Raw genomic sequence first — 26,181 nt, 5'->3', positions numbered from 1 at the left:
TGAGATGAGAAGAGGGCTGAGTCGTCTAGCTTTTATTCCAAAATCACGTATCACCGATCAGCCTATTCGAGAGGAGCTGCTTGCCTTGCCCACTTCAATAAGGAAGACTCCATCCATCTGACCCATATCCATTCCAGCTTGTGTACATTTATTGACATTCGCACATATAACCAATTAAATACAAAATACCTTTTTCTATTGAAGCATTGATTGAATGCACAAAATTATTATGTATAAAATCACAGTTAAATATACTGGAACCTTTATCATGTATTTACGTACAGTTACTTGATCGATTAGCTCATGTATCTAAGACTCCATCCATCTAACTTCTTCTAAGCTTACGTACTCTCTCTGACATTCCATGTTTCCTATCCTCTTCTACTCCATCCATCTAACCATTCTGTGTTGGAAGATATTGGTGGGTGTCATCTCTTTCAATTCTGGGTCAAATGACAAGAGGGCCGTTCAAGAAGATTAGAAGTAGATGTTGTTGAGAAAAGGTCAAAGTACCACTATGGAGGTCGGAACAAGCGTCTACCTACCAAGTGAATTGTGATTGAAATGACGATGGCAACGGGTTGAGCTCTATCCACTGAAATTGAATCCATTGATGCGGTAAAGGACAGAGCAGAAACAAATCCTTCATTTACCTGCCTTGCGACCAAACAAAGAAGAAATGCTAGAGTGAGGAGACCTGTTGGTTAACCAATTGAAGGAAACGACACCTCCCCTGCTTTGCTTACTTTTGGCCAGCATTCGTCTTCGGCTTACAGTAGCGTTTGCAGCTCTATTGGAAATCGAATTTCTATGTCTGTCCATAAAAAGCATCAACTTCTAGTGCCGCCATCCACCAAAAGAGTAGGTAACCTTCTCGCTCTTTTATCTATTGGGGGATCTAGGTATATCTTCCAACTCCCCTTCCAGCACACTGGCATACAAAGCAGCCTCATAAACTGCATTTTGTAACTGAACCTCCACAGTTTTCAAACCTAAGGGTGGATCAAAAGGCACTGGTATCCTCTTATCTAACTTGAATTCAGATCAATAATCAAGGGGCACAAGAAGAAGGCCAGAGCGCGGTTCCGGCTAAAACCAACTCTGCGAGGAAAGTAGAACTAAGCGGTGACTGATCCGCTCGAACCACACTACTTACTTAGGCTCACTTACGAGAGCTCCCCTTACTCTAATCTTTGATCTAGTAGATGCGAGAAAAATCAATCCAACTCCATCTGATCTTATGATCTTTGCAGAGGACAAAGGTACTAGGTATATTTCCTCCATTTATATTCGTAAGGAAGAACTCCCACTATTCGTTTGTATCAGACTTTAGCAGGTCTTGGTGAATAAAAAAAGGCGTAGATAATGCACATTTCTTTTTAGTTCGATTTGAACTAACTAGTTTCCACGGTTCACTAGGAACCTACCGTTTGTTTGGAGTATAGCCAAGTGGTAAGGCATCGGTTTTTGGTATCGGCATGCAAAGGTTCGAATCCTTTTACTCCAGATTATGAAGACCCGATCGGATTTGTCAAGAATGAGCTAACAACTACATGGCAAGCGGCTCAGTATCAACATACCACCTGCCCGTCTTATCAATGACAATCATCCGTTTGGATGAGGCCATTCTAAGGGTTGTTTAGGATTGGTATCTGCTCTCTTCCCACGGAGTTCTTGTCCCCATGTCCAGTATCAGCAGAGGCAAGACCTGTAAGCATCAAGCCAGCCAAGAAGTAGAAGTTGGTAAAGATGGCACAAACAAAAGAAGAAAGGAACTTGGTTGGTGATCTTACATACGGGAGGCCTTCTATAGAGTGAGGCAAATAGCGATTTTGCTATAGATACTGGGATCAGAAAATGGTAGTGGATGTGGACGCAGAACAGGTGGCACGAAATGCTCGTTCAACGGACGGAGTCATACCACCGCCTCCTCCTGCAAACGAGCAAGTTCTAAGCTTTATCGATCTTCTCCGGCTCACGAAACTCTGGTCTAATGCCCGCCTTTAGAAAGGACCTGTTTCTTCCTATTATTCATATCCGCTAGGGGTACAAAGGAGAAGGAGACCAGATGCGTTAAGCTAGTTGGTAAGAGTTCTTGTCATTATTGATAGTGGCCCTAGAGAAAGAGCTTACGCTGATTGTTCTAACTTCATTCATATTTGATTCCGCAACTAAGACCTTTTCGCACATCTGTCCCAGGAGGGCAAGCGGTCAAAGCAGAAAGGGTTCTCACTTCTCCGTCTGGAAGGAAAACAAATGGACCAAATCCTATCGATCTTTCCTTACAACTCGACTTCAAAAAAAAGGCCGCAGAGGGCTAAAGGCAGTATCTTTGGTCTACCCAATTCCCTTGCTGCCTATTTCCTTTTATACGGTCATTCCGTGGGGCCACAAGCACCATCAATTGCATTGCCCCCGGTACCACACATCACTCCAATTAGAATAAGCAGGAATGCTGGTTGGAAAGACAGAGAAATAGAATAATGAGAATCATATGGTCTGCTTGGGAAGATAAGTGAAGAAAGCTCTAAGGTTTCCCTTCCTGCATTCAGAGCTTATCAATTCGTCCCATGCTATATAGTGAAGCAAAGCTATCTATAAATCGAGCATATCTTTTATCCGGAAGGTAGTGGGCTTTCACCCGTACTCGCCCTTCCACTTCACATGTACTAAATTAGGCTGAGTGTATGCGCACATGAAAACAAACAGAAAATGAGTGAGCACTTTCTTTCTATAGACAACGGTCAAGTCTGCGATCCAAACAGTGATGAAAAGAATTCTCAAATCATTCATGGATGGACGTGAAAGAAGGAAGAACCAAATGGCACTGCTTCCTCAAAGCGAGCTTCGGGTACCCGATCAAGGGACTAATGAAACACCAGTACATGTCATACAGAAGCTCCACTCATCCCTCCGCCAGCCCAACCTAAGTTTCTATCAGATTGAGCTATTCTTCAATCCAGTGCCCGATTCCTTTCGAACTTTGGTCCAGAAAAGAGTGCTATTGTACAACCTGGGGAAGTCAAAGCACATTCTAAGTGGGCTGCATGGGTCGGCTCTTTCACATCATTCTTTTCCATTTACACGCTCTCAAACCGGGTTCTTTCACTTCAATCTCTCTCATAATCAAGCTGAGATATGATGTTGTTTCATCCTAGAATTATGAGAAATCTTTTGTTGGCTGGGACGGAACCTTAGTATAAGATAAGTTAGCACAACAGGTTGTGTCAGTTTCTCAAAAGCCATGGGCTCGTCTTTCGGCGTGACTAGCTGCATTCTTTGGTTTGCTTTCTTCCACCAACTTCAGAACCATCCTTCGTTGATGATAGGCAAGCTCAACCACAGTTTCTGTAGTTTGGTTCAATTCATTCGACATTTCCATTTCCAATTGGTAAGTTCTATTTCTCCGACCCAAGGAAGAAGATCACAAGCAGGAGTCCCCACTAGGAAGAGATGCTTTCCAAAGGCCGTACGCTACTGTTGAATGGCCAAATAGGGATTGAAACAGAGTAAATAACTAGAGTATCCCGTCGTAGTGGTAGCTGCATTTACGCAAACGGGTCCGAGCCACGGGACAAGACCAAATTGGATTGGATTTGTCACATCCGCAGATGGAAGACCGTAGATTTCTCACTTTCCCTACTCAGAGAGCACGTGTATGTAGTCCTTCTGTGTCTACTTATTTATTCGGAGAGCGCCATTAATAGGATTCAGAAATCGTACAAGCTATGGCGGAGCCGTTTACCAATGCACCAAGTTCTCCTCATATTTGATTCTTTTTTTGGTATCAATGGTTCCACGTACGTCTTTTGGGCGAGCTTTCTTCACTGTCATCAAAACCAACGCTCAAACCGAAGCTTTCCGAGCAGTTTTTTATTTCTCACTTTAGCTGCTGTCATTTTCCTCTTCCGAATTAAGCGAGTGAAAAACAAGGGGATCAAAAGAACAAACAATAAGAATGAGGGATTGAACTCCGTTTCCTTCGTATCGTATTTCAACGGATTGGGTAGTTCTAGTCTTTTTGATTACTCCTTCCTTTTTCCCATCATTTGACATAACATAATTAATAAACTGTTTGATGGTCAACGGAACGAGTATTGAAGAAAAATGCCCTTATTCCAAAGGAAGTGAGTGCCAAAGCGAAAATAGAGTAAAGAACAAAAGAACGAAATGCAAGGGTTGCATCCGCTGTTTCAAGTCTGGATGGTTCCTCCGCTAGGTTATTGAGTTGGCTCCCCCGTTATTCTTCATCAGACAACGCACACTTAATGGAAAAACGAGGTATCTTTTTGGAAAACTTCTCTACTTACGACTTTGTTAGCGCTTTGAGGGCTTCACTATGTTCTTCGAAATCTTGTATAAATAAGAAAGAACTCTTTCTCAGGAGATGACTCTACTGATACCGAGTTTCAATGCAAAATGGCTCCTGCTTCTTCTGAAAGAAAACTGGGGGAAAATCAATATGGAGCCGTCAGAGGCTTATCTGGCTGATATGACTTCCTGAAATTCTTTCCTGAGAAAAAACTAAAATGGAGGGGTTGGGGCTTTGGCTCCAGGCTCAAACTCTATCTTGTAGTAGACTGCCCTCCTAGGGAGGGCTTGGGCAACTAACTTGTGGGGCATGACATCCCAAATTCATCATTTACATTAGGAATTTCCTGAAAAAAAGCCTTATGTGTATTGGATCCGCCCTTCTGTTAGCATGAACACATGAATGAGATTCTTCTTATTCTTCCTAAATAGAACACCCCACCCTCACCTTTCTTAGGACTATCAAGCCTTCTCGAATTAGGTCTATGGTAGAAGCTTTGAACGTAGACCCGGATACAAATCTTTCACTCACTAAAAAGTGAAAACCTGTGACTATATCGTCCTGAAGATGGATGCGGTGGGAAGAAGTGGCATTTAGAAGTGTTGCTGACTTTACATTTAGGTTTCGGCATAACAAAGCTTGCACTGTCTTTTCGCACTTAGGCGCACGGCGTGCCGTTGGTAATGATTCTACTACGGTGCTGCAAATTCGCAAGCTGATCCTAAGTAATCATTGTTGTTCATTGGATTCCTCCGAAATTACTTCGTTAGGATTGAAGAATTGCTGCAATTCTTCCTGAATAGACTCGATTCTCCCGTCGAGAGTTTCTTTCAAAGTCTTACCTAAACTCTTCTGACTGAATATGAGAACGCATATAAAACAACGAGCTACTATGATTTCTTCATTATAGATTGAGATCTTCTTCGGACTTGATGCACAAATAGATGGAATAGCAGCAAATAGCATATTTCTATCCTTCATATCCGTAGAAAGAAATCTCATCTCCAGGTAACTCCATCTTTTTCAGCTCTGCTCGCTCACTTTTGAAAGGAAAGGAGACTGATCTTGACGTCGGCGTTGGTTTTTCCAACGAAACAAATAAGTTTTGGATTGAGATTTCACATAAGCATTGCACAAGGATCTAGGCGGGGAGCAGCAATGATACCACTGGCCGGGAATAAGTACCTATCCCTCTACTACTTACGATGGTTTTTGTTCTACTGAAATCCTGCGTCGAGCCGATGTTTCATTGATCGATACCGAGTACATCCATCACATCAACTATTTCACTTTTCATACACATTTATTGATGGACCAGTAAACTAGACTCGAAAAACTCCTATTTTTAAAACGAAAGACCCATCACCAAATTATGGCGCAATGCTATGACGAGCGTTCTCATAGGCCGGCACCTCGATGCATCCGTCTCAAGAGTTGTACACCTTACATATGCTTCACGCCACAATCTCTCACTTTCTGCTCCTCCATCTATCTCCATCATATAATCAATCTCACCTCTCATGTCTGAGTGAAAAAACCATATTTATTAGTATATATCAAGGCCGAGAGGACACGTTCCTCTCATGTCGAGATTAGTATCAGGGACGCTTAGTATTATTAACCGATTACTATACGTACATGCAGTGAGACAATCAATCTATGCTCTCATTCACATTTCATTCTAGCACTGCGACTCCAGCCGTATCTATCCCTAGAAGCAAATGGAGTAAGTCCGATGGAACACTCGGATTGGAAAAGATAATTACACTTATAGGCATGGATGAAAAAAAGCTTGGAAACTAGTTCAAATCAAACTCAAAAGCAACTTGGTAATCCAACTTCCATTGAAGCAGCTTCCCTGGAACTAGCTTCCATTGTATCGGTTGGTGCCATTTCTTCTCTAGGAGGCAGGGCAATAGATTAAGATTAGGTGGTAAGCGAAGGAACTGTAGGGCTTACGGCTACGGGTCAGCGCAACTTCAATAGGTCGAGGGAGGAAGAGAAGAAAACGCACCTATTTCACCTGGTGTCGTAATAACCACTGTTTTCGGGTTTGAAGGCATAAGCGCAGCAGAGATCTTCTTTCATTTAAGAAGAAGCCACCGTAAAGAAGAGGAAACAAGGCGTTTAAGGGACACCGACTCCCATTATTTTCTCCAGGCCTGCTTTGGCTAAATCGACGGAGGCTTAGCTTATTATGTTTCGAGCGTTTAGCTAGCTTAGAGAATAAAGAAATCTATCTCTAAAGGGGGGAGCGGTACGACTATTTTAGGTTAGAGGAAGGTTGAAGAGAGAATATCTAAAATAGTCAGTCGGGTAGGCAAGTGTAGGTGGCTGTGGTCAAAGTGAATATGTCTTGTTTCGGTTAGCGGTTTCGGCTCTCCGGCACCGAAGTAAACTCTTTCTGTCGTGGGTCCTATGGAGTTTGGGGATGAGTGCTGACACTTTACTATGCAACATTCATGTTTCTTTCATTCCCCTTACTAGATCAAAGAGGGCATATGTGGGGTTTGAAGATGCCTGGACCTTACCACCTTATTCTAATAGCCCGCATCAATGCCTCTGCCCAGAACATAGGAGCCCCTGGGTTCAAGATCTCATATCAATTCTCAACTGCTGGGATAGAATTGGAGTGCGGCAAGAAGAAATGGAATTCTCAATAAAAGTATAAACAGGTCTTCCCCACTACTGCATAGAATCCGAGCTGGGTGGAATTGAAGTTCGGTTTCGATCAAGATACCCCTGCCTACTTACCTTAAAAAATGACTAATGATCAACCGATCTCATAGGTCCTTTTCTAGCAACTTCAAATCAGAAAGCCCTGACTCCCATCAGAAAGCCCCGACTCCCATAAAGAATGCTTGCAGATCTTTCTTTTTATTTTGATGATGATATGGACCTCATTACTGTCTCATTTTCTTATATTTATATAAGTTCTTTTTTTGGATTCGACATAAGAAGAAAAGAATCATGCTCTGTAGGATTTGAACCTACGACATTGGGTTTTGGAGACACACGTTCTACCGAACTGAACTAAGAGCACTTACCGGGATATAAAACTGTAAAGAAAAGGATGATTTTTGTACCACATGCATATAGAAAATTGAAACTCTGAATTTTGTCCAATTTGAATCGATCTCAATTGATCCCTCGTTACTGCCCACAGGAGAAGTACTAGGTAGGGATGACAGGATTTGAACCCCTACCTTGTTTTCCACATCATAATTTATTCCTCCATCTATATACAACTTTCTTGTCATTTCTTCTTTTTGGTTTCATATAATAAATGATATACATCTGAAACCCAACCTAACGTATAAAGAATGAATATTTATTGTTAATGCTCCAGAAGAAAGAAGGGGTCATCTTTTTTATTTTTATTCCACCCTCATGTACCCTTCTTTGCATTTTTTCTAAAGCCTGTTCAACCTCATATCACCTAGAACAAGTCATGGACTTCTTCAATGAAAGAAAGTCTCATGGAAACGTTTTCAACGAAATAATAACCATACAAAATAGATTTATTGATCTTTTTATTTAGGAAAATGAATTTTTTCGCAGTTTTTTCTTTTATCCTAAAGATATGCAGAACGAGTGTATTATGAAATGTTCGTTGTCTAGCTTTGCATACATCGCTACTTAATTGTTTAGTGGTTATCGATGAAATTACTTCACCATAGAGAAAATACTATGGAAGTTTATATATATTATTGGGTGCTTTTGTTTATGTCCAATTGGAAAAGTTGATCTTCTAAATTCATATGTTTAGCCTAAAGTACATAACTTTTGTTCCTCCCTAGTTCTTGCAAAGCCACCTAATCAAGCCTCACCTCATTTGTAGTTATAACATGTTCAGCTGAAAGCAAACTCCAAATAAAATTGGTTTACTATTAGTAACACATATACTTTTTTACCTTAGCTCTTTCTTTATTGGTCATTGAGCAGTTCAGATGCTTCGATTGCTTATCAGATAAGAGGTAAAAATATCCTTCATCCGTTTATTTTGTTAATTCAAAATTGCATTCAAATCCATTATTTCTCATAACTTGAGAATATGTACATCGCAGAACAAAAAAGAAGGCAGATTTGATGAGTTGTAGGGGCGGACCCACTTCCACTGATTTCTTGCGGGAAGGTTCTATAAGGGAAGAAGAATCAGAGCTGTGACCTGGTAACCATGATTTCTTTCGGAACGTCATTACGAGAGTAACAAAGAAAGAATAACATAGATAGGAAGGAGTGAGCCGAGCCCCAAGGATAATGAATTGGTATGCCGGGTGCTTACTTGAGCAAGAAGCCAAGTCATCGATAATCAAAGAAAGGTGTGAGTGAACGAGCCCAACTTTTTGATTCAAATATGACTCCTTTCCACTTTGAACAAATAGAGAAACCTCCACTAGGCTAGCAGTGGGTAACCAACGTAGTGCCCCATTCGTTCCATGACATCCAATCAGTTCTCTCGGATTCCAATCCAATCCAATCTCCCAATTAGTGAGAAATAGACGGTCTAATGAGATCTCAAACGTTGTCCCTACCTATTGAGGAATCAAAAGTGTACATATAAAAAGAGAGTGTTGGAAATGCATTGAGGAGAACTTACCTTGTGAGTCACTACTCCGACACTGGGCAGGAATACTACTAGCGAGGCTTACAAGCGCCTAGTTCTTAAAGAAATCTGTCAGCTATAACCTAGCCTATTGAATCTGGTACGCTCGAAGCACGAAACTAGATAGGTAGCCCTACCTACGACCAGAAAAGTATCGTATTTTTTTCTTCCAATAAATCTTCCACTCATTCCTTCCATTATGGAATATCATTTGGAGTGTATTTTCCCTCTCAAAAAAGGCTTCGCCCTCACTTCACTGAACTTATTGGAAATGCCTAGGACATATTTCATTCACTTGCCCAGCAGCCCTACTCCTCATAGTTGATCCGAATTTCTATCCCTGATTGACTCAATCAGGAAGAGGAAGACTTGATAAAAGATGAAAAGAAATGATTGATTACCTTTTTATGTCAATAAAAGAAAGTAAAGGGCTATTTATGAGTTAATGTAGATGAAGTTTCAGATTCTTGGATGAGCGGAATAGCTTCGTAGTTGGGAGCTCTGAACCGATGATCGATATGGTTTCCTAGGATGAGAACTATGGTTTACTACTTGACAATAAGAAAGTTGTTTTATCTTTTTTTCACTTTTTGAGGTGTTTTGCCTAGTCTGAATTTCCGCATCTTCTATTTGATCAAGATGGATAGCAAAAAAAGCATGAATAGGCCTACTGGGATGGAAGGAGAGAAGGACTGAATGAGAAAAGGAAATACCTCTTTGTTTACCTTGGAATGAATTGCTCAACTACTTAGGTAACAAAACGAAACGTTCATCTACGATCTTTCATAAAAAAAGATAGGACTGTACGGCAGTTCTCGTTAGTAGATTCGCAGAACAGAAGAAGAAGTTCACTCTGACTTGCGCACTACAAAAAGGCAGCCAACGACTTTGGACGTACTCTGTCTTTTGAGCCTCTGTTTAGCTTCAAAAGATAAGGCGCTAGTGCAATGAACGCTGCTTTGGTGCGTCCCACCCCAACTAAGTAGTGCTTGACTTGACTTTCCCCCGTGCCCTATCCAATGAATAAGGAGAAGGCCGACCTATCAATGACCGAGCCTGTCTGGTCTCCTTTATACTTACCTCAAACAACGAGCAAAGTCGAGATGTTGATGAGAAAGGGGATTTTCTCTAGGCCAAAGAGTGCTCTTTGAAGGCTACTATGCATCCTTACGAATACAAGAGTGGTTTTGTTTTGTTTTGGATATAGCAGGACTTGAACCTGCGACCATTAGGTTAAAAGCCCAATGCTCTACCAATTGAGCTATACACCCGATTTACAAGAAGGCTTGGTGCGGAAAACAAAAGAGGGTGGCCTGGCCCCTTTTCTTCTTATCATATCACAAGGGTGCGACTCTATATGGTATAGTATTGTGGAGCAAGTTTGGGAGTCCTTTCCACTCATTGAGGATTCTATCTAAAAAAGAAGGTCAACGGGGGAGACTACTTTGAAGTCCGGGCTGAACAAACTACTTCTCCTGCTACCAAAATAGATAAATAAGGAAATAAGATGGATTCGTCTAATAAAATACCCAATGCCTGTAGTTGAAGAATTGTTGTATGAGTTATCTTGTGCTGTTTGGTTTACTAAGCTGGATCTGAGAGCTGGTTACCATCAGATAAGATTACATGAAGCAGACGAATACAAAACATCATTCAAGACCAACGTCACTACGATATTTAGGCTATTTGGGATCTCAAATGCACCACCCACCCTCCAGAGTGCTATGAACACAATTCTGGCTGAGCTGACTAGGTTTTGTGTACTTATTTTTGTTGATGACATCTTAATCTACATCAAATCCTTGCAAGATCATGTCACCCATTTGCAGCAAGTATCTGACCTTCTGAAGCACAATCAACTATATGTGAAGTTGAATAAATGTTCATTTGCTCAACCACAGATAGAATACCTGGGTCATGTCATTAGTGGGCAAGGGGTGGCTACAGCCTAAAAGAAGATCCTCACAGTGCAACAGTGGCCTACTTCCAAGTCAAGCACATTAGATTTTGGGCTTAGCAGGACAGGCCTTTCATTCATAGGAGCTTAGCTCATTTGACTGCTCAAAGACTTAAAACACCAATGCAGCACAAAGCTTTCCTTTCCTCAAGCTCATGGGAGCTTAGAAGAAGGTGACTCGGTATTCAACGCAGCGGAATAATTATAAATGTATAAAGCATATATGTAAGATCCCAGTATCTATAGCAAAATCAATTAATTATGAGCATAAATAGGAATGCAAATTAACAATTTTGTGCATTTCAATACGGAAGATTCCACGTATAAAGACCTTTTCGAACATATTCATTTGACCCATATCCTCTTCCTTATAAATTATTATAAACTTGAAACCAATGCAGCACAAAGCTTTCTCCTTCGAGCTACTTACTATATGTGCGTTTATGTATCAACTCTTATATAGTCTAGTTTTCCCACCCTATATAGAGAAGGGATCTTCATCCAATTATTTAGCTTGCTGTTCCAAATAAGTATAGAAGCTTGAAGTTCTCTCATATGCATTTGCATTTCATTTAGTGTTGAATATCCAAGAAAAATGAAGGTTGGCAACGCGCCCTCCCTTCTGCTACCAATCAAAGCATGGAACTAAATCTCCTATTTTTCCAAGTGAAAGCTGGGCTGACGGATAACCAACCCGCAATGAATAAGGAAGGTATAGTAATGCTATGAATAACCCAATATCGAATACTGGTAATAATATAAGCAGAAGAGCGTTCTCCCATGCTTCCAGACATGCTGAGCTCTACCAATTTTTGTAGATTCAAAAAGGGGAATTGATTCCTTCTCTAGATAGGGCGGGAAAACTAGACTATGTAAGAGCTGATACATAAACGCACATATAGTAAGTATTTTGATCTTCCTGCGAGACTGTTCTTTTTGCTGGAGAAAGAGAACACTTCTTTTTCTTGATTCAACAAATGCAAGTTTGTCTTTGTCTGATTTGTCAATGGGAAACGAAATCATGGGTGGAGGAAGAGGCTGTGATCGATAAACGGGATGATGATGACTTCCATCTTTCTATGGATTTCTCTCATTATAAATAAGATCAGGTCAAAGCCTTCCAAACCATCCACTGGATTTTCATGTTTGTAAGGGAGGAATATGTGTGTGTTGTATATAAATAAAGGACTTTTGATTTAGCGTTGTCATTTTCATGAGTTTTTAGATAATCCAATTTTATGTGAGGTTACTTTCATTTTTACTGAATCACTTGAATCAGTTAAAGGAGATGAGGCTTCTGGCCCAGCCAGAGGGGCTATAGAGGAGAGTTTTGACTGCAAGAGAGGCAGGTCCACGTAACGGGGAGAATCCGCTAGGCTGAGGTTGAGTGGCTCACTTCCTTGAGAATATATAATCTATAACTAAGAAATGAGAATTGTTGACCCATATGATCCCAGGCTCATAAAGAGGATGAAACCGATAATTTCATTCACACTTTGAATTGAGCTCGTCAGTGATCTTTTCCAAGGTGTCTAGAGAAACCTGCTTTGAACATGACATTCATACCCAAGGAAAGTTTTGGCAGGCATTACTGTGATCTTGAAGCCCTTGCTAGGAGCTAGTCGGTATGGCTTAGTACTAAAGAAGGTTCTGGCATGCTTCGACTTAGCCCTGTGATCCGCTAATTCATCTCTTGATCTGATATTCTGCAAAGGAGGTGGATAGGGTTAGCCTTTTCTTCATGGATATGTTGATCTATCAGAACTATCTATAGTGGAATACTAGATTCTTTGCTACTTCCTGGATTATCCCTGTGTTTGCTGTTTCCAGATCCTGCCTTCCTGTCCTTTGCACTCAAGTCTATGGCTAGTATTGCCCGGGGCAATATTAGCAGTTTTCTAAGGGTTCCATCGCCCCTTGGTTGGTTTTTCTCTGCAAGCACAGCAAGCTAGTTCACATCCGATTATCCTTACCGCACTAACCATTGCTGGCGAGGTAGCCTTGCCCTAACGTCATAGAGAAGACGTGTCGCAGCTGCCTTTCTAAGACCTGGTACAAGTGATGACCTTGCTGATAAGGGTCGAATGCGTAGTTCATTCGCATGTCTCGCGAAAGAATTGACATTTGATGATGGAACGAACTGTTCGACCTTGATTTCTTGGCTTTGATGTTGTTATCACAATCAGGTTGCCATAACACGCATTGCTATGTTGAGACAACATGATCTTGAATTAGGATTGGATGGCCTTATCTTATTAGTAGGAAGAGGTGAAGTCCCCTTTTCTTTTCCCTGCGAAACAGTACCTGCATTCTCGTGAGCTTTTCCTATCCCAGTGCTCTCTATTCTATAATTCCCTTAATCAAACAAAGTTTATATACCCTCTGATTTGGGGATCCTTCTTTTCTACACTTCCCCTATTTTTTACTTCCCATTGGAGTGTACGGGGCCATTTTGAGATATGGGATAGGTCCGTTTTCATCAACCAGCGGGAGGAAAGCTAGCACATTTACCTTAATCCATTGCACTACCGAGAAGTTTGATGACTTCTCACCTTCATAACATACTTACCAAACCTAGTAAGGGATTTTGTACCTTAATCTAGTGAAAGGTGCACATCCGATCCCTAATCTAGCTCTCTGTGCAGAAACCCATTGGCAAAGAAACGGGTTGATTCTTCAGTTCAAGTGATGGTGGGGGATCAAGAAGAGTGGCTATGTGGGGTTTGAACATGGACACGAGATTAGCTTAATTTGGATAGTTCATTTTATCACTCCACTGGGCCCTTGGCCTTTCTCCCTATGTGGATGGATGATAAGAAAAATGCCAATCGAACCAAGTAAGGGCTCCGCGTGAAGCATATTATGTAGATCTAGCTGACAATAATAACTGAGATCCTATACAAGTAACGCATTAGCGACCCCCTGGATAGACAATTCATGCTACTCGAATCACCATCACTCTTTAGAGACATTTGACGAAAAGCAAGCTTACCAATAAGAAACATCTGGCATGGCAGTATCTTCTATATCTTCTATAATGAATATAATATGCACACCTGGCTTGAACCAGATAAAATCTAGTACAGCTGGAAGGATGTCATATTTCTGGTCCACTACTTAGACTCTACGTGGGCTTTAGGTGAGGAACTACTTATATCCCGAGGCACCCTTCTCTTGAGTCCTACCCAGCTCAAGTTTAAGAATGCGCACAACCCCAAGGATAGTTAGAGGGGGATCTTGTTCTGTTCAGTGCCGCCTCTTCCTCGGCCATTCAAGAAAGGGATTTGCTTCTTCTTATAGATCCTTGAGAAAAATAAGAAAGATAGGAAAGGAATTAGGGCGTTGCCGAAGGCAATGGTCCAGCTTGTGTGAATGGATTTGATTGTTTTTTTAGATTCCACTATTTGTTCGATAGCAAGCAAACTCTCCCAATTTAGGACCTTTAGTGATCTTACAACGAACATTGTAAATCACAATCAACGAATTCCGGCGAAATAGAAGACCTACGGGTCACCATAGTCTTCTGATACACAAATAGGATTCCCACTCTTAAACAAGAGGTTGCCACTTAGCATAGGGAAAGGGAAGATAAGGCCAACATTGACTAGAGCTACTGATATCTCGGGACACTATGTGAAATAGCTATGAGATGCTTGCTATTCTGGGAAGATAAGTCATGCCTTAGGAAACAAGTAATGTTATGATCGAGTTGGAATGTGCGGGCTTTGTGACTACCACTGATTGGAGGAACAAGAAGCCTACTAGGTCACTCTTCCTGCGATACCCGATCAATCGCTCCTGCCGGTTGTATAGATTCTATCACTGGCTTTAGGTTATTCCTTCTCGGACTTGACGTATTCATCACTACTAATAAGGAAGGCCACTTTCTTTTGTATTGGGCCTTCAAAACACAACGCAGTAGAAACAGATAGCTGAGTAGAGAATGCGGCCGAAGCATCCATAGCTTAGCGATTATGTTCTTATAGATAAGGATTAGACGGATGTAGACAACCAAGAAATCTAAGGTGAACCAATAGAAATAGAGTCTAGTGGAAGCGGTCATCCCGTGGGGAGAGACTCAAGAATATGATAATATGATGACTCCGCTGCGTTGCTCTGCTGACTAGCCGTTTCCTCTTCTAAGTAAATAACCAACTTCAGTTCATGCTCCTTGCTGGCATAACCATATTAAGCTGCATTGGATAAACAATCGGAACTCCGTAATTGTTAATAGTAGGGTAGCGAAGTAGCCGGGGTTGCACGCGTCATCAGAATTCTAGTATAAGGAAGCAACGGGAAGGGGAAGGTGATTACAAAATACGGATACGTACGGGTTGTGTTTATTGACTATCACAGGAAAATGGGAAGAATTTATCACACATGGTATCAGAGCTGATACCTTCACCCAAACCGTAGACGCCGGCGGTGAAGAAGGAGGTGAGGGCGCCTGCTTTGATTAGGCTTACTGTAAGTTTGTTTGAAGCTCCGGAGTCTAGTCTACCAATGGGTGCTATGGTGTGTCCTCCCCTCTAAGGTCTCACTTGGATAATCGACTCTTACGACCCACATAGGAGAGGGTTTTTTCCCAACCGTTCATGCCTCTCGGCTATTAAATAAAAGAGTGGGCTCTTTGAAGCTAGGTATTAAGCACATGAAGGTATGGGTATATAGCGAGCACTTTCTTAAACCGAGATGTGAGACTACTAAAGAGGCAGGTAAAGTGGGAAGTGGGATTCATGATGCAAGCTTATGAAGAAAAAAAGAGATCACATTAATGCTTCTAAAAATAGTTATAGCAATCCCTCACCATCTGAGCAAGAACGAATCCCAGTCAAATCTCTAAATGCTTTTTCCATTCTTTTCCCTTGCATTTCCCCAATTCTTTTATTAATATGGGAATGGGAGCAAATGAGGAGGCATCGAGTCGAAGAAATGAATTGCTCTCTGGCTAGTGGAAATGGGGCTCTTGTCATCAACGAAGTAACTGCTCTATTTGGAGAGTGGAGCCAGCCTCAAATCCGCCTTGGTTCTATAGTAATCTCTCAGGATTTGAGTTGACTAATCCGATGATACTTGAAGAAGAGTGAAATGATGAGATTTCCTTATAGGAGGAGAAAGGGATTCCTGTTGCTTTTGGGTGGGTCCAATGAAGGTACGAAAAAACACTTCTCCCATGGCTCACTAATACGATCCTATCTTACCATTCTGCTATCCTTCTTCGTCATGGGACAGAAGCACAAACGCTGATCTATGGACGAAGGAAGGTATCAGAAAATTCATTATGACCTAGACCTAAACGAGGCTGATATTGAACAGAGGAGTTCTTGTTACTACTTCTCGCTGGCACCAAAAGAAGTTTCGCCTGATTCAGACCTTTTGTGGTGGTCTGCCGAGGACAGCACCTAAAAACAACCCTTGTGCCATGGAATATTCTCTTTTACGATTGGAGAACCTGGCTTTGATGACATTCCTGAGGAAGGTATTTCCCCTACTAGGCTTGTTGCTTCGCTTATTAAAGATCAGATAAGCGAATGCCTCTCGTAATTGATTGAAAAGTGGTCGCCTCTAGTTCTGGCAGATGCCTGCCATGTACCATCCATGGAGGAAGTAGTGGGTTATTGGAAGTATAGGATTATTTCTCAAGTGTCACCAAGGATACACCCCACTTACTAAATAGGCCTGTGGATGCGTCATCTGGCTCTATGCGATGAAAGCAATGGGAAATGAGATTCTGGGTGTGATTACTGGTACAAACAAGTTCAAAGCTAGCGAGAGGATAAAGAACGGTAGATTCCATTCAACTGGTTGGTCAAGCCCTTACCCATAACACTTATTCAAAATGGGCTATCCGAAAGAGGAGATCAATAATTCCACTGTCAATATGGGTAGGCTACTATATCTAGAAAGAGAAGATGAAAGGTTTTGGATTATTAGCAAAGGTACTTATCTTATTACTCAGCTAGGCACTTACAAACCTATTTATTTACAAGTTCCACATGGGTCTGGTCAGGAAGACTCGGAATCATTCTCACGGCCACCCCACACGGGAGTGGCTTCTCTGCCAATCGATCATCACTTGCATACAAAAAAAGCCCCTTTTCCAATGGAAACCTGGGGAATTACAATTGCTCAATTCATTCGATTTCGAAATAGCATATAAAGTGATTCTTGCAATTTCAGTGCAGGCAGTGTAGCAATTCTCGTGGGAATCTCGGTCTTGTTTGGGCCGATTCCTTAACGAGTCGATCCTAGTCGAAAGCACCCATAAAAAGAGTAAATCGTTTTTGGTATGGGTACGCTGGCCCCTACGAGGGGCGGTAAGCAAGGTAGAGACCAGGGAGCAGGACCGCGAAGGGTCTTCCCGTCTCTTCTTGTTATTATCTTTGTCCGAGATGCCCGGTTCACCAAATGATAATTCAAATCGAGATTGTGTGAAGTAAATATCTTTTTCTTGAAAGCGGATTTCTCCCTTCAAAATATCATCCATCTAATTTGTTAAAGTATGGAATTCTCACCCAGAGCTGCGGAACTCACGACTCTATTAGAAAGTAGAATGACCAACTTTTACACGAATTTTCAAGTGGATGAGATCGGTCGAGTGGTCTCAGTTGGAGATGGGATTGCACGTGTTTATGGATTGAACGAGATTCAAGCAGGAGAAATGGTGGAATTTGCCAGCGGTGTGAAAGGAATCACCTTAAATCTTGAGAATGAGAATGTAGGTATTGTCTTCTTTGGTAGTGATACCGCTATTAAAGAAGGAGATCTTATCAAGCACACTGGATCTATTGTGGATGTTCCTGCGGGAAAGGCCATGTTAGGCCGTGTGGTCGACGCCTTGGGAGTACCTATTGATGGAAAAGAGGCTCTAAGCGATAACAAACAAAGACGTGTCGAAGTGAAAGCCCCAGGGATTATTGAACGTAAATCTGTGCACGAACCCATGCAAACAGGCTTAAAAGCAGTGGATAGCCTGGTTCCTATAGGCCGTGGTCAACGAGAACTTATAATCGGGGATAGACAAACTGGAAAAACTACAATAGCTATCGATACTATATTAAACCAAAAGCAAATGAACTCAAGGGGCACAAATGAGAGTGAGACATTGTAGTGTGTCTATGTTGCGATTGGACAAAAACGCTCGACTGTGGCACAATTAGTTCAAATTCTTTCAAAAGCGAATGCTTTGGAATATTCCATTCTTGTAGCAGCCACCGCTTCGGATCCTGCACCTCTGCAATTTCTAGCCCCATATTCAGGGTGTGGCATGGGGGAATATTTCTGCGATAATGGAATGCATGCATTAATTATATATGATGATCTAAGTAAACAGGCGGTGGCATACTGACAAATGTCATTATTGTTACGCCGACCACCAGGCCGTGAGGCTTTCCCAGAGGATGTTTTCTATTTACATTCCCGTCTCTTAGAAAGAGCTGCCAAACGATCAGACCAGACAGGTGCAGGTAGCTCGACTGCGTTACTCGTGATTGAAACACAATGTGATCTCCATTACAGATGGACAAATCTGTTTGGAAATAGAGCTCTTTTATCGCGGAATTAGACCAGCTATTAACGTTGGCTTATCCATCAGTCGCGTCGGGTCTGCCGCTCAGTTGAAAGCTATGAAACAAGTCTGCGGTAGTTCAAAACTAGAATTGGCACAATATCGCAAAGTGGCCGCCTTCGCTCAATTTGGGTCAGATCTTGATGCTGCGACTCAGGCATTACTCAATAGAGGTGCAAGGCTTATAGAGGATCCCAAACAACCACAATATGAACCACTTCCAATTGAAAAAACAAATTATTGTGATTTATGCTGCTGTCAACGGCTTCTGTGATCAAATGCCACTAGACAGAATTTCTCAATATGAAAAAGCCGTTCTAAGTACTATTAATCCTGAATTACAAAAATCCTTCTTAGAAAAAGGTGGCTTAACTAATGAAACAAATATGGAACCAAATGCTTCTTTAAAAGAAAGCACTTTGCCTTACCTGTGAATTAATAAAAAAGGTTGCCCCTTACTCGCAGATGTAGGAAGAAGGCTTTTCTCACCAACTGAACCCCAATAGGCTATTTTGGACTTTTTGCACATAATTATTAAAGATAGATTTTCGTGCCATGCATAAACCAAGCTGCTGAGAGTCTACCCCAGCCACAAGGGGGAGCTGCTCCAGTACTTCGAGATACCCCACCCAGCCCCACAAGGGTTGACGGACCCCCTACCTATACCTATACCTGATGATTTTCAATCCACAGCTCATTTTCTTGAATATGTGACAAGCCTTGCAAATTGTGATAATATGTATCAAATTAGTGGTCCGCATAACCCAATATTTGAAAACTATGTAGGTGCAGGACCAAGTACTTCAAATCATCAACAAGAAATCCAAGAAAGAACAGCGAAAGAAAAATGTGACAAGAAAAGTGTTTTCTCGACTTGAAAGTGCAACTATCCCTGGGTGGTTTTGGTAATTCCTAACAACATATAGCTCATTTAGCTAATTCTATTTCAAGATAAATATTTCAGGAAAGCTCAATGATTGGCATGGCATGGATTAGAAAGTGGACCCCTCACAATGCTAAGGACAAAAGGATTGGCTCAAGCTCAAAGCACAAGACTCTACATTTTTCATTTTAGTGATCCAAGATCACATTGAGTCCATAGGAAAAGCCAATACTATCAAGAGGGGGTGACGTGTTGCTTAATGAGTTTCTTACTCAAAATGCTTAGTGATATGCTCCAAAAACTCTCAACTACTTTCTCATATCCACATATGTCCCAAACCAAAAGTCAAACTCGGCCCTACCGAAACTTTCTACCCGGCGCCACTGAGTTCTTTTGACATAGCCACTGCCAGAAACCCTAGTCTTTTCGAACTCATCGATAGGGATCTCGGTCTCACCGAGATGGGATTGTAATCTCTCTGTTTCCCTTCGTAACGTTTCGGTCAAACCGAGATGAGCGATCGGTCCCACCAAGATTGTAATCTCTCTGTTTCTCTTTCGTAACGTTTCGGTCCAACCGAGATGAGCGAATCGGTCCCACCGAGTTTGCCTGACCAACTCTCTGGTTAGTCTATTACCAAAATCGGTGTCACCAAGTTTGTGTAATCGGTCTCACTGAGATTACGTTATGCCCTAACCCTAACGAAATCGGTCCCACCGAGTTGACGTGTCGGTCCCACCGAAAATCCTAACGTTCACATTTTGAACTAAATCGGTCCGACCGAATTTCATGATACGGTCCCATCGAGTTTGGTAAATTGTGTGTAATGGTTAGATTTTGTGTGGAGGCTATATATACCCCTCCACCCACTCTTCATTCGTGGAGAGAGCCATCAGAACATGCCTACACTTCAAACATACATTTTCTGAGAGAGAACCACCTACACTTGTGTTGAGGTCAAGATATTCCATTCCAACCACATAAATCTTGATCTCTAGCCTTCCCCAAGTTGCTATCCACTCAAATCTTCTTTCCACCAAATCCAATCCTATGAGAGAGAGTTGAGTGTTGGGGAGACTATCATTTGAAGCACAAGAGCAAGGAGTTCATCATCAACACACCATTTGTTACCTCTTGGAGAGTGGTATCTCCTAGATTGGCTAAGTGTCACTTGGGAGCCTCCATCAAGATTGTGGAGTTGAACCAAGTAGTTTGTAAGGGCAAGGAGATCACCTACTTCGTGAAGATCTACCCGAGTGAGGCAAGTCCTTCGTGGGCGACGGCCATGGTGGGATAGACAAGGTTGCTTCTTCGTGGACCCTTCATGGGTGGAGCCCTCCGTGGAATCGCGCAACCGTTACCCTTCGTGGGTTGAAGGCTCCATCAACGTGGATGTACGATAGCACCACCTATCGGAACCACGGATAAAAAATCTCCGTGTCAACATTGCATTTGCTCTCTCAGACTCCTCCATTTACCTTCATATGCAATTGTTTTACTTGCTGCTGCTATACTCTTAGAATTGCATGTGTAGGTTGATTGCTTGACTTGTGCAAAGTTGCTAAAATCTGCCAAGAACTAAAATTGGGAAAAGGCTAGATTTTTATTTGGTCAAGTAGTCTAATCACTCCCCTCTAGACATACTTTCGATCCTACAAGTGGTATCAGAGCTTTGGTCTCCATTTGCTTTGATTTCCATAGCTTTTGGTGGTCATATCCTTGGTGTCACAACCTAGGAGAGTATGGCATCTAGTGAGGGAAATTACCACCGTAGAGGTCCTTACTTTGATGGTACAAATTTTGCTAGTTGGAAGCATAAGATGAAAATGCGTATTCTTGGACATAACCCGGCCGTTTGGGCTATTGTGTGTATTGGCTTGCAAGGTGAATTCTTTGATGGTAGAGAACCAAATCCTGAAGCTACCGCAAAAGAGTTGAAGATGCTGCAATACAATGCTCAAGCTTGTGATATTCTCTTCAATGGATTGTGCCCCGAAGAATTCAACAAAATCAGCCGTCTTGAAAATGCAAAGGGAATTTGGGATACTTTGATTGATATGCACGAAGGTACCGACTCCGTTAAGGAATCCAAATTGGATGTGCTTCAAATTCAACTTGACAAGTTCAAAATGAAGGATGGTGAAGGCACCGCTGAAATGTACTCTAGGCTTGCTCTCATCACAAATGAGATTGCCGGCTTAGGAAGTGAAGAGATGACCGATAGATTGCCGGATTGATCCAAATGATGCCTAATTACAAAGATCTCAAGCCAACGGAAGTCATTGGAAGAATTGTTGCTCATGAGATGTCACTCAAGGATAAGGAAGAGCTCCACAACAAGTCAAGTGGTGCTTACAAAGCCTCATGTGAAGCTCCCACGTCATCATGTGAGAAGAAAACCTTCAATGAAGAATTGAGTCTAACGGTGAAGAAGTTCAACAAATTCTACAAGAGAAGGAGCAAGGAAAGAAGCTCCAAGTCAAGATCCTACAATGACAAAAGATCTTCAAGTCGCAAAAGAAATTGCTACAATTGTGGAAGACCCGGACACTACTCCAATGAGTGTACGGCTCCCTACAAAAGAAGAGAAGATTCTCCCAGGAGAAGGAGTAGAAGAGAAGAATCACCACCAAGAGAAAGAAGGAGTAGGGATGATCGTTATGAACGAAGACCCTCTCGGAGAAGCAAGGATTCGGAAAGGAAGGACAAGTTATCAAGGAGCTACACAAAAGGAAGACATCAAGCTCATGTTGGTGAATGGGTATCTAGTTGCGACTCCGATCATCACTCCGGAAGAAGTTATCACTCCGACTCCGAATATACTCAAGATGAAGGTGTTGCCGGACTAGCACTTGTGACAACCAACTCCTATGACATATTTGACTCACCAAATGAAGGAATTGGAAGATGCTTCATGGCTAAAGGTCCAAAGGTAACACACCCCGAGTATGTTGATTTCAATAGTGATGAAGATGATTTGCTAGGAGATGATGATTTACTTGTTGACAACTCTAGTTATGAAAACTATGATGAACTTGCTATTAATCATGCTAATCAAGATAAAACGAATGACGATGATAAGAAGGAGATTGAGCGTCTAACTAAAGAACTAAACACTCTTAAGTTAGCTCATGAGACTACCTTGGAAGATCATCGAGAACTTTTAAAGATTCATGAGAAGCTAAGCTTTGAAAAGCTTAACCTTGAGGAAGAGCATGAGTTTTTAAAGCAATCAATGATGATCTTCGCAAGAAAAGTTCTTCTTACATTGCCAAGCGTTTACTCTTGCCTACTTACATGCCACAAGTAAAATCTAGCAACAAGAACAAGAAAGATTCTTCATCTAGTAGTAACAACAATCATGCTAAATCCAATGTTGTTGCTTCCAGTAGCTCTGTTGATTCCACTAATGATTCTCTTAGCCAAGTTATACTTGAGTAAGAAAATAGCTTATTGAAGGGAATTATAGAGAAAGGTGTTTACAAGAGCCTTGCCGGAAGTAAGCAATTTGAGGAGATTGTATGCAAGCAAGGAAGGCACCGGAAGAATCAAGGTGTTGGTTTTGAACGAAAGTTCAATGCCAATGGAGTTGAGTGGGAAGAAGATCAATACCCCAAGCCGAAGTTTGTTCCTCAACAAGAGAAGTATGATCCTACTTCTTTCCAAGGAACACAAGCTCAAGATGATCTTCCACCACAAGACCACAAGCAAAAAGGCAAGGACAAGCTTCAAGAGGAGATTGATGCATTTGAAGAAGCACCTAAGGCCTTGGTCATGTGGGTTCCCAAGACTACATCAAGTTCTACTTCATCAAGTACGACTACAACTCCAAGGATTCCCATCAAGATGGAGTGGATCTCGAAGAAGAAGAACTAGAGAGTTCTTGAGGGTGACTCCGCCAACATACTTCACTCTGACCATTTTGGCAAGGACAAGTGCAAACAACTTTCACATCTTGCATTAAGTTCAAGGATTCACAAACCCTCTTGTTGGTAAGACAAGGGACAAGGTAACCTAATGCTTTCCTGGACATCATCTTGTGTATACATCACTCTATCTCTATGGATATCCTTGCTTGATCCTTGTGGGACTAACCCGTGTAGGTATTGAAAGTGCAACTCACTCCAATGGATTGCTCCGAATGATCTACATCAACATTGAGCATCCACATATTCATTACCTACATGAAGTCATCATCGACAAAAACCAAGGTTAGTTCATCCCTCTTAGGGGGGATATCACATCTAGGGGGAGCTTTACTCTAAAATTGAGCTAAAGCAACTCTAATGGTGTGAGCACAACAATTATTTATGTAAAAGTGGTAACCCCGCTTGTGCTTAAACGATGAGTATGACCTATGATCAAATGTTCTCATTTGACTCCTAAGTCAATATACTCATATATAGATGACCTAGTCATCGCCAATTGCTTGATAGATGCTAGAGTGTTTGTGCATGCTTTGTCACATATTTCATTTGCCATTTTAATTGTGTGAGCATGTTGGATGCATATATTTCTAATTCGAGGACATCGATTTGTTGCTTTGATTGTTTGGCTTTTTTTTATTTTGCCAAATGGATGGACAAGAATGCCTAAGAACTCCCTCTAGCTATCTATGCTTTTCTCATCTCAAACTCTATTCATGCTACATCACAAAGTTTGATCAAGTCAGATTCGAACCACTGTGTATGAGGAGCACTCGGAGTCCCCAATTCGTCATAGACTTAAACTTCCAAAACCTCTTTGTGCATTTCGGTCTGACCGATTTATCCTTTTCGGTCCTACTGAGATCACTTAGTTGATCTAGGTTTTCAATCTCGGTGCAACCGATTAGAACCTTTCGGTCACACCGAGTTGCAGTAACTGCCTGCAGTTTTGCATCTTGGTGCCACCGAGTTGTTCCACTCGGTCACACCGACAGGGTCAGGTTATATATACTGACGGGTCAAATTTTGGAAAATTTTCCGAAACCCTTCACCCGCGCGTAACCTGCTCTGCCTCTTTGGGTCTCTGGATCGTCCTCTCGCAGCCAGCGACCTCCCGCCGCTGGTCTCCGCCACCGTCAACGGCAATCTGCTCCGCCGTTGCCGCCGTAGCGAACACTCGCCGCTCTAGGGTAAGTGTTCGACCCCTTGTGCTGTGTTTTTCACTCCGATTCCTAGCACAAGGACAATGCCATGTTTCTTGCCACGATTGAGATTGATCCATCCAGCTAAAAGTTCCTTAGGTCTAGATTGATTCGAAAATTTTAGGGTTAGCTCTCCGCAGAACTCATCTCGGACCGACCGAACTGTAGAAATCGGTCTCACCAATTCGGCCTTGGCCATTGCACATGTGCTTTTCGGTCCGACCAAAACGTGTAAATCGGTGTGACCGAGTTCAAGATTCTGTGAAACCCTAGCAATCTCGGTGCCACCGAACTGTGATCGGCCGAACCGATTTCACTAGTTTAGGTTCCAAGTGTTGCTTCGGTATCACCGAGTTTGTCAATTCGGTAGCTCCGAGATCACTTCTGTAGAGAACTAAGACTAAGATTTTTGACTCAATTGTTTTGCAAAACCTATGTACTTTGTAATGCTCATCTACTCTACCTCATCTACAACCTATTCACAGGGTCTGCTGATAGTTTGCCTGAAGATGTCTGATCAAAGTGACAGTCAGAACAAGTCTGAAGAGCAGGTTCAGATGAGTGAGGGCACTAGTCCCTCAAGCAGTTATGATGAGGGCAGCAGGAGCACACCCAGTAACCTGCCAAAGGCAGCTACCAGGACAAGGAAGAAGAAAACCTCAGATTCTGAGGATGAGGATTATGTGGCTGTTGAGGATGAAGCCACTTCAAGGATAAAGGTGCTGAAAAAGGAGTATGGCACAACGGCTGCAAGTAAGCCTGGAATGAAGACAAAGGCTCCAGCAAGAAGAGTTCCAATGTCAAATGCTAGAGCCTCCACTCAAGAAACAATGGAGTTCACTCTTGAACCCAAAGAAGGAGGTGAAGGCAAGAAGAGGAAAGAAAGGGTCAGGAAGACCATTGCCAGAGTTATTGGCAAGCCATCAATGATGAGAGATGATGAAGAAGAGGAAGAGGATGCTGCTCCAGCACCCAAAGCTCAGAAGCTTATGGGAGATGCTATAAAGTCAGGGGCTGCTCCATCAAAGCCCAAGTCTGCTCCCAAAGCTCCAGCTCAGAAGTCTGCTCCAAAGAGAAGCACTAGAAACATTCCAGCTGCAGAAAAGAACAAGGCCCCAGTGCCTGAGACTGTTGATGAAGAAGATGATGAAGCCCAAGTGCTAAGGAAGCTCAAGCCCAAGATCCCCGACCACAATGATGCACATCCTGTTGCAGAAAATATGAAGATCAGGAAGGATTCAGGACTGAGATTGTGGAGACTGTCTAATCCATATGCTGTCAGGAGGAGAACTGCTGTGGATTACAGGTTCCACACAAAGGAACAACAAGACTTTTATGAGACTGTCCTGCTTGACAAGAAGTCCATAGTGTGTGACATGAGATGGGTTGACTGGGAGTACATCAAGGCAAATGAAAATCACTATCCAGGAGTATATGACAGCTTCAAAGCATGTGGAGTTGATACATTTGTTGCCCAGAAGCTCACCAAGTGGAATGATGAGTTTATCATGCAGTTTTACTCCACTACCCACTTCTACCCAGATGGGAAGATCATTTGGATGACAGAAGGTACTGGGTACCAATCCTCTGTTGAAGAATGGGCTCAGTTGATCAATGCCCCAGAAGAACATGAGGATGACTTGGATGTTTATGCCGAGAAGAAGAAAGACCACAACACTATGGCACACATGTACAGAGAGATCCCAGATGATGCTTTAGAGACTCATA

General features: G+C 42.1%; 1 long non-coding RNA gene, 2 other non-coding genes and 1 pseudogene across 3 annotated transcripts; 1 reads left to right on the top strand and 3 right to left on the bottom strand.

The window, feature by feature from the left end:
• Positions 1-4,692: 4,692 nt before the first annotated feature.
• On the bottom strand, positions 4,693-5,403 carry LOC123049238 (ATP synthase protein MI25-like; annotated as a pseudogene).
• A 1,878-nt stretch (positions 5,404-7,281) lies between these two features.
• TRNAW-CCA (transfer RNA tryptophan (anticodon CCA)) lies at positions 7,282-7,355 on the bottom strand. Its single transcript has one exon. It is a non-coding gene; the product is annotated as a tRNA-Trp (tRNA).
• Positions 7,356-10,116: 2,761 nt separating this feature from the next.
• Positions 10,117-10,189, bottom strand: TRNAK-UUU (transfer RNA lysine (anticodon UUU)). Its single transcript has one exon. It is a non-coding gene; the product is annotated as a tRNA-Lys (tRNA).
• An 8,184-nt stretch (positions 10,190-18,373) lies between these two features.
• Positions 18,374-25,002, top strand: LOC123049239 (uncharacterized). The gene is made up of 3 exons (XR_006423510.1): positions 18,374-18,509; positions 21,062-21,065; positions 24,993-25,002. It is a non-coding gene; the product is annotated as an uncharacterized lncRNA (long non-coding RNA).
• Positions 25,003-26,181: the final 1,179 nt, after the last annotated feature.

Source organism: Triticum aestivum, chromosome 2D, assembly GCF_018294505.1.
Source record: "Triticum aestivum cultivar Chinese Spring chromosome 2D, IWGSC CS RefSeq v2.1, whole genome shotgun sequence".
Classification (NCBI taxonomy): domain Eukaryota; kingdom Viridiplantae; phylum Streptophyta; class Magnoliopsida; order Poales; family Poaceae; genus Triticum; species Triticum aestivum.
This window is presented reverse-complemented; position numbering and strand designations above follow the sequence as displayed.